A 9,276-nucleotide genomic window follows, 5' to 3' on the forward strand; every position below is an offset into this window, starting at 1 on the left:
TTTGGCCCACCTTGCCATTTATTTTGGTTTCAAACCCTTCGACAAACGTCCAGTCCTCCAGCTGGAGCGTGTGTTTCTTACGGACGTGGGAGTCGAAGCTCAACCACTGCCCGGACTTCACTCGTGTGCGTTAGAAGGAGAAACCGTTCACGGGACTCCGATGTAAGAAAGGATAAACAAGTATTTTATCCCACAGCTTGCAGTATCTTCTTACAGGGATACTCAAGGTTACGTTCTCCTCAACCAGCAAAACTGTCCTACGGTAAGAAACACGCGTGGCTCGGCTCGATCGCTGCTTGAGACTCCTCCCACAAAACAAAAATGGCCTCTCCCCGCGTTCCCTCTTCCGTGTACCCACAAGACCTCTCTCTTAAAGCGACAGTACACGTATATGACGGTCGTTGTAAAACATACATAAAAGTAAATAATGACATAAAATAAAATGTAGTAAACACAAATAACAGCACACAGACAGGATTTGGTGATATTTCATACTCAAACAAAATAAAATAAAAACACTAATTTTAACCTGGTTACACTAGTTTCTGTGCACTCTCATCCCCCCTCGCAGTCCCTCATGTGCTGCTATCCAGCAGACCTGTACGTCTACACCACCTCTGAGTAGTCTTAGCAAATTCATGGTGAAATCTTCCCTGACAGTTTTTGCTGACTGTATACTTTCCAAGACTGCTACCGGAGCGTGTACATATCACCCCCCTGTCAGGTCTGACACTCTTAACCCGCTGTAACCCAGCAATGGCTGCCAGTATTTCTGCTGGATATACCGATAACCGGTCAGATATTCTTCTGGAAATATGTATTGTAGCGAATTCGGGGGACAACGCAACCACAGGAAGTTGCCGCGGCCGGGACGCGAACCCGTACCGCCCGCACCGCAGGAGGCATCGCTAACCGCTAGACTAAAAGGTCAGACCCGCCGGCCGGCGGCCAGCGTGTCTCCCTATCCATGCACGTTACATTTTTTTAAACCCAGGGACCTACACACCAATTCCCACACATCCCGTCAACGACGCCTGTTACACGTCAACACCTGTCAAGTGAGGTGGCGCGAGCCTCACAGCTCAGAAACTGATGCAGCCAATCCAAGGCTATTTGTCACGTGACGTCACGCGCCAAACTCATGAATGTTAATTCAAGAAAACAGAAATGGCTGGTTTTTTTACTCATGGGGGCTCCGGGTTGTTAACCAACTTTCAAGAATGTGCAAGGTCACCGTTGTGTGGCTCGCAGTAAAACATCTGGAGCGGGCGGATGCCTGTTCCAGGGGTTACTCACTCTGCCGTCTCGTGCTCAGCAGCACCGGCGGGCGGGCGGCTGAACGAGACACGTTTTGGCATGACGTCACATCGATTGACGAGGAACAAAACTGTTTCGTAACTACTGTTGTCGTCGTCATCGTTTAAATCTGACACCTTAATCGATTAAGTCGCTCAAATTACCTTTGTTTTCGCGTTTGTGTGTGTGTGTGTGTTTGTGTGTGTGTGTGTGTGTGTTTGTGTGTGTGTGTGTGTGTGTGTGTGTGTGTGTGTGTGTGTGTGTGTGTGTGTGTGTGCTGTATGTCTATTTGTTAACATTCGTTATTTGTACAATGCCTTGGCACCCCCTGTATTTTGTTATGGTCACGCCAATAAAGCAATTTGAATTGAATTTGAATTGGAGAGAGAGCGAGAGAGAGACGGACAGACAGACAGACAGACAGACAGACAGACAGACAGACAGACAGACGGACAGAGAGACAGACAGAGAGACAGAGACAGAGACAGAGGCAGAGGCACCAGAGAGAGAGAGGGTCGGTGAGTGACCAAAACACCCTCAATTACTGTCAAGTGCTGCTCTATGTTTCTGCCAGTTCTTCTATTCCTTTTTCCATTTGTTTATTTATTTTGTATTTTTTTATGTATGCATTTATTTATTTATTTATGTATATATTTTGGTGCTCTGTTGGCCTGTTTTGCCGTCATCTGCTTTGGCAACATTGTAATTAATGCAATCATGCCAATAAAGCATCACTGAATTGAGTTGAATTGAGAGCGAGTGAGCACAGCCTTGCTAATTAAAAGAGGAGACACCGGGAAGGCCTGCTCCCTGCAGAGCAAAGGCTGTGCTGTCACTGCACCCTCCTCCTCCTCATCATCATCATCATCATCACCATCCCTGCACCCTCAGTGAGCCTGAAACAGAGCTACACTACCTCAGCACATGTGACAAATATTAACATGTTAGAGAAGCACATTTTAAACAATCCCAACTAATAACAAAAGGTTTTCTTAACCAACCAGATGAAGAAAAACTACCAGTCCTCCTAGAAGACCCAAAGAGCTGCGAGTTAGCAGCAGTCTATGTTGCTGCTGCTGCCATAAAGTGAGGCACAGTGAGTGTAAGTTAGCAGCAGTCTATATTGCTGCTTGCCATAAAGTGAGGCACAGTGAGTGTAAGTTAGCAGCAGTCTATGTTGCTGCCTGCCATAAAGGGAGGCACAGTGAGTGTAAGTTAGCAGCAGTCTATATTGCTGCTGCCATAAAGTGAGGCACAGTTGAGTGTAAGTTAGCAGCAGTCTATGTTGCTGCCTGCCATAAAGGGAGGCACAGTGGGTGTAAGTTAGCAGCAGTCTGTGTTGCTGCTTGCCATAAAGTGAGACACAGTGAGTGTAAATTAGCAGCAGTCTGTGTTGCTGCTGCGCATAAAGTGAGGCACAGCGAATGTAAGTTAGCAGCAGTCTGTGTTGTTGCTACCATAAAGTGAGACACAGTGAGTGTAAATTAGCAGCAGTCTGTGTTGTTGCTGCCATAAAGTGAGGCACAGTGAGTGTAAATTAGCAGCAGTCTGTGTTGCTGCCTGCCATAAAGTGAGACACAGTGAGTGTAAATTAGCAGCAGTCTGTTGTTGCTGCTGCCATAAAGTGAGACACAGTGAGTGTAAATTAGCAGCAGTCTGTTTAGCAGCAGTCTGTGTTGCTGCTGCCATAAAGTGAGGCACAGTGAGTGTAAGTTAGCAGCAGTCTATGTTGCTGCCTGCCATAAAGGGAGGCACAGTGGGTGTAAGTTAGCAGCAGTCTGTGTTGCTGCTGCCATAAAGTGAGACACAGTGAGTGTAAATTAGCAGCAGTCTGTGTTGCTGCTGCCATAAAGTGAGGGCACAGCGAATGTAAGTTAGCAGCAGTCTGTGTTGTTGCTACCATAAAGTGAGACACAGTGAGTGTAAATTAGCAGCAGTCTGTGTTGTTGCTGCCATAAAGTGAGGCACAGTGAGTGTAAATTAGCAGCAGTCTGTGTTGCTGCCTGCCATAAAGTGAGACACAGTGAGTGTAAATTAGGCAGCAGTCTGTGTTGCTGCTGCCATAAAGTGAGACACAGTGAGTGTAAATTAGCAGCAGTCTGTGTTGCTGCTGCCATAAAGTGAGACACAGTGAGTGTAAGTTAGCAGCAGTCTGTGTTGCTGCTGCCATAAAGTGAGACACAGTGAGTGTAAATTAGCAGCAGTCTGTGTTGCTGCTGCCATAAAGTGAGGCACAGTGAGTGTAAATTAGCAGCAGTCTGTGTTGCTGCTGCCATAAAGTGAGACACAGTGAGTGTAAGTTAGCAGCAGTCTGTGTTGCTGCTGCCATAAAGTGAGACACAGTGAGTGTAAATTAGCAGCAGTCTGTGTTGTTGCTGCCATAAAGTGAGGCACAGTGAGTGACAGTCACCTGACAAACGCTGTTGCTGCCATATTTGACGACAGTATGTTGGGGTTTTGTCTTGTACTGTTTGTTTGTTGTAGTGTTTGTTTGTTGTAGTGTGTTTGTTGTAGTGTGTTTGTTTGTTGTAGTGTGTTTGTTTGTTGCAGTGTGTTTGTTTGTTGTAGTGTTTGTTTGTTGTAGTGTGTTTGTTTGTTGTAGTGTGTTTGTTGTAGTGTTTATTTTCAGTGTTGTTTTATGTTTGGCTTTTTTCCAGTATTTGGCCATTTGAATTGAATTGAATTGAATTGAGAGAGAGAGGAGCGAGAGAGCGAGAGAGTGCGAGAGAGAGAGAGGAGCGAGAGAGCGAGAGAGTGCGAGAGAGAGAGAGGAGCGAGAGAGCGAGAGAGTGCGAGAGAGAGAGAGGAGCGAGAGAGAGAGAGAGAGGAGCGAGAGAGAGAGAGAGAGAGAGAGGAGCGAGCGAGAAGAGAGAGAGAGAGAGAGAGACAGAGAGAGGAGCGAGAGAGAGAGAGAGAGAGACAGAGAGAGGAGCGAGAGAGAGAGAGAGGAGCGAGATAGAGAGAGCGCGAGAGAGAGAGAGAGAGAGAGCGAGAGAGAGAGAGAGAGAGAGAGAGAGAGAGAGAGAGAGAGAGAGAGAGAGAGAGAGAGAGAGAGAGAGAGAGAGAGAGAGAGGAGCGAGAGGGAGAGAGAGAGAGAGAGAGAGAGAGAGAGAGAGGAGCGAGAGAGAGAGAGAGCGAGAGAGAGAGAGAGCGGAGAGAGAGAGAGAGAGAGAGGGGCGAGAGAGAGAGAGAGGAGCGAGAGAGAGAGCGAGAGAGAGAGAGAGAGAGAGAGAGAGAGAGAGAGAGAGAGAGAGAGAGAGGGGGGCGAGAGCGAGAGAGAGCGAGAGGGAGAGAGAGAGAGAGAGAGAGAGAGAGAGAGAGAGAGAGAGAGAGGAGCGAGAGAGAGAGAGAGAGAGAGAGAGAGAGCGAGAGAGAGAGAGCGAGAGAGAGAGACGGTGTAAGGGCGACCCCTAGCGGTATTCATGAAGTACTAGAAGTTAGTCCAAATTACGGGGAAGTCCTGGTCGTCCACGGTCAACCGGTTTTCATGCAAGGCCACCAGGGTGGGAGCAGGGGTGCGTTAGAAGCACCGCTTCCTCCTGACGAGGCTTTAACATGAACACCGACTAACGCCACCAGCGAGAGAACGATGACGTCTCTCCCGTCATGTGGAGTAACCCTGCCTCATGTACTACCTGACAATCAGCGGGGCCCCCTGTTTGTTTGTTGTGCATGTGAGCCGGTTCTGCCCACCCGGTAAATATCGCAGGTTCCTTCCTCCTGGATGGGGATTTTATTTTATTTTTAATGTGGTGTTTTTCCTCATCCACATCATACATCACATCCATTCTGTGATCCTGTGCTGGAGGACGTCAGGTGATGGTGGAGCCCCGGGACGCAGATATGATGCAGGAGTGGATGCTGACAGGAGCCTTCGTGCTGCAGAACAATACGAGATGGTTTGACAAAGGTCTGACGACAACTCCTGCGGACCTAAGTTATCTACTGGTACCATTGTACCGATTCTACTTTTCACTGGTACTATTGTACCGATTCTACTTTTTACTGGTACTATTTCTTTCCGTTACTACTTTTGTCCTGACACACATACATACACACATCCCTCCCTCCCTCCATCCATCCATCCATCCATCCATACATACATACATACAAACATACATACCATCATCCATCATACATCCATCCATCCATCCATCCATCCATCCATCCATCCATCCATCCATCCATCCATACATACATACCATCCATCCAGCCATCATACATCCATACATCCATCCATGCATGCATGCATGCATCCATCCATCCATACATACCCTCATCATACATCCATACATACATCCATACGTACCATCATCCATCCATCCATCCATCCATCCATCCATCCATCCATCCATCCATCATCCATCATCCCATCATACATACATACATACATATGTACGTACATATTACATACATACATATGTACGTACATACATATGTACGTACATACATACGTACGTACATACATACCATCCATCCAGCCATCATACATCCATACATCCATCCATACATCCATCCATACATACATACCATCATCATCCATACAGCAACACACACATCATCCATCCATCCATCCATCCATCCATCCATCCATCCATCCATACATACCATCATCATCCATCCATCCATGCATACATCCATGCATACATCCATGCATACATCCCATACATCCATACATCCATACATCCTACATATATACCATCATCATCCATCCATACACACACAGTTACTCCATTGTGATGGAGGATATAGGTGGTGTCCATCCCAGCACCCACCGGACAGAATAACCGTCGGGGGAGTTTTGTAAACCGCGGCCAGTGTTTAAAAGGAGCCGAGTTTTCGTCACCCCCTGTTTCTATCACCTGTTATTTTATTGATGACGATGACGTAATGAGCATAGTATAATTGCTCCGAGAATGGTTTCGAACCGCAGATCCTCTACGCTCATCATCCGTTCCCACAATCCACTGCGCGGCTGACCACCAAGATGGCCGACGCTATGGAGGAATATGAGAAAGAAGCTGGCTGCGTCCCTATCCTCCACCCCGAGGTATGCTCCGCCGCCCTCCTTGTCTTGCAGGGAGGAAGAAAGCCTGTAGAAAGGTCCCGACTCGCTCGACACCCGCGTACGGAGCGAACTCGCCCGCTCTTGGGAAAAAATAAATAAAGCCGCGACGCCCCCCCCCTGCATCATCGGGGGTGGATGCTAACCATGCTAAGGCTGCTAGCGCCCCGCTGCCCGCTGCACAGGCCGTGCAGCGGGCAGCGGGCGAGACGCGCTTTTCCACGCCGGCTCCCAAACGGCGAGTTACAATGCACGTGACGGCGACTTCCGTGCTGAACGCGCGCTAGCTAGCTACCGGAAGAAGGCAGGGGAACGGTCCCGGGTTTGAAGTCGGAAGCTCAGCATGCAGGCAGGCTGCAGTGGTGGTAAGAGCGCGACCTGGAGCTGGCTGCAGAGATGGCAGGCAGGCAGGAGGGCATGATGAATCAGTCAGACTTTTATGTACCCTGTGCCCCCCCCCCTCCCGGTCCCCCTACATGAGCTGCACGTCACAGATGACAAGGTCATAACGGAACGACAAGGTGGGACACACAACAGAGGGGAAACATGTGGCCGAGCAGGTCTCAGTGGTCCATGTCTCCCTCTGGGGGGGGAGGGGGGGTTGTGATCCTGCAGCTTCTGTCACCTCGAACCCGGTTCCTTCGCAGTGGGAATCAAACCCCGGTTCTGGGGTCGTTTTAATCCAGCTCTGACAAGGCGCCGTGGGTTCGACATGGTGACAGCTGTCGCTGATTATCGTCAGGGTCACGTTAGCTGCAGCATCCCTGCCGGACCAGACCTCCCAGGGGGTTGTTTGGATGTGATCAGCTTCTGTTAACAGCCAGCTAAACGTGGCACTGGGGGAAAGGATGTGTCTAAAATCACAACCCCCTCCTCCTCCTCCTCCTTCCTCCTCCTCCTCCTCCTCAAGTTGCTCTTTCTTTGCATGAATGGATTACTGAACCAAAGTCTCTCACCAGGTTATTCGGTTATTTCTCAACAAATGGTCCACCCAGTCACCGTCAAAGGTGGCAGTGTAAATAAAATGTTATGTTTGTTTGCTATAAATCCAGCAGTACAGGGGGAATGTTCCAGGTGAAGCCTTGCGTGGTAGACTAAGCCCAGGTAAGGTGCTAGTGGATGTAAAAAATGTGATGCATTAACTGTTTGACCTTTCAGTCACTAAGCTCAATTCCCCTTAACATTTTCTCATGTTGTTCCTGTAACAGTGAGCGGCGTGAGTTTGTAGACACAGCCAGGCCTTCTGAAGGCCAGTACTCTGTTGGTATCCTGCAGGGATGTTGGTGGTGATAAGGAGGGAAGCTTTTGTTGGCGCTAGGGTGCAACATCTGGAAGTAAAGCAGTAGGCAGCTCTTGAAATACAGTTGTTTACATTTTGTAACTTTACATTTCAGTAGTTTCAGCCAGGGGACGTAGTTGGTCCAGACATGTTGGAACCGTTTTAATTCCTACTGGGCATCGAAGAATCCGCCTCTGTGCTGTGCCGGTTCTTTGTGACTGGACAGCAAGTTGGCGATCTTTCCTGTTTTACTTGTTTTTTCATTGTTTGAATGCCTCGTCCTCCACTTTAGAGAAGACCTCTTCAGGCAGATCACGCTCCGTGCTTGAATTCTATAAAAGCCACAATATGCCATTAGACTCTCATTACTGTGATTGTTTTTTATTTGTTGTAATTTCTTTGCTACAATTTCTATAAATTATTTTATGGTTCCGTTTGTCAGTCTGGCCACGCATCTTAAGTCCCCAACTGAATCGGTTGCCAACCAACTGGTGAGTGATGAAGCTTTTGGCCGTTGAATGAGATGAGGGTGTAATTTGAAACCACATGGCAGAAGAGGCCCCGTACTTGACCCTGAACTGGAACGAGTGGCAGGAAGTCTAATTAATCAGCTGTAATTCTGTTAGCCGGGCCTGCTACTTATATTGTGTCCTGATTAGCGAGAACGCCTAATGGCGAACTGGGAGCTTCCTGGTTCGGTCCACGGTAGAGGCTGGTAGATGTGGCTGGAGATGTCCGCCAGTGGGTACCAAGTATCACATCCGTAGTGTCGACCAGCACGCCATCGCTGGCAGAACACTTTCCAACAAGTCAGCAGATCCTGACGTTCTGTTGGAAACTGCTGGTGCTCGATAGCGGGCTGTGTGTCCATCCATCAGACAGGCCTGTAGACTCATTTTCGTCGTGTTATGGTGCTTGGCCAGTAATCTGACATTTACATTTCTCATATTAAGCGTTGTGCTCTCATCTGCAGCCTTTAAAAAAGAGTGACTGTTTCCTCGTTTTGCTCCTGTCATGTGTTGCTGTGTCAAATGAAACTCGCGGGCGTCGGGGTGGTGTAGCAGTCTATTCCGTTGCCTACCAAGACGGGGATCGCCGGTTGAATCCCAGTGTTACCTCCGGCTTGGTCGGGCGTCCCTACAGACACAATTGGCTGTGTCTGTGGGTGGGAAGCAAGATATGTGCCTGGTCGCTGCACTAGCACCTCTTCTGGTCGGTCAGGGTGCCTGTTTGGGGAGAGGAGGGGGAACTGGGGGGAATAGCGTGGTCCTCCCACGCGCTACGTCCCCCTGGTGAAACTCCTCACTGTCAGGTGAAAAGAAGCGGCTGGTGACTCCACATGTATGGGAGGAGGCATGTGGTAGTCTGCAGCCCTCCTCGGATCAGCAGAGGGGGTGGAGCAGAGACCGGGACGGTTCGGAAGAGTGGGGTAATTGGCCAAGTACAACTGGGGAGAAAAAGGGGGAAAAATCCAAAAAAAAAAAAAAAGAACGATGAATATGATTGATTGAAAAGAAGCAGCTGGCGACTCCACATGTATGGAAGGAGGCATGTGGTAGTCTGCATCCCTCCCCGGATCGGCAGAGGAGGTGGAGCAGAGACGGCTCAGAAGAGTGGGGTAATTGGTCAAGGACAA

This window comes from Lampris incognitus, chromosome 3 (assembly GCF_029633865.1).
Source record: "Lampris incognitus isolate fLamInc1 chromosome 3, fLamInc1.hap2, whole genome shotgun sequence".
NCBI classification, from domain to species: domain Eukaryota; kingdom Metazoa; phylum Chordata; class Actinopteri; order Lampriformes; family Lampridae; genus Lampris; species Lampris incognitus.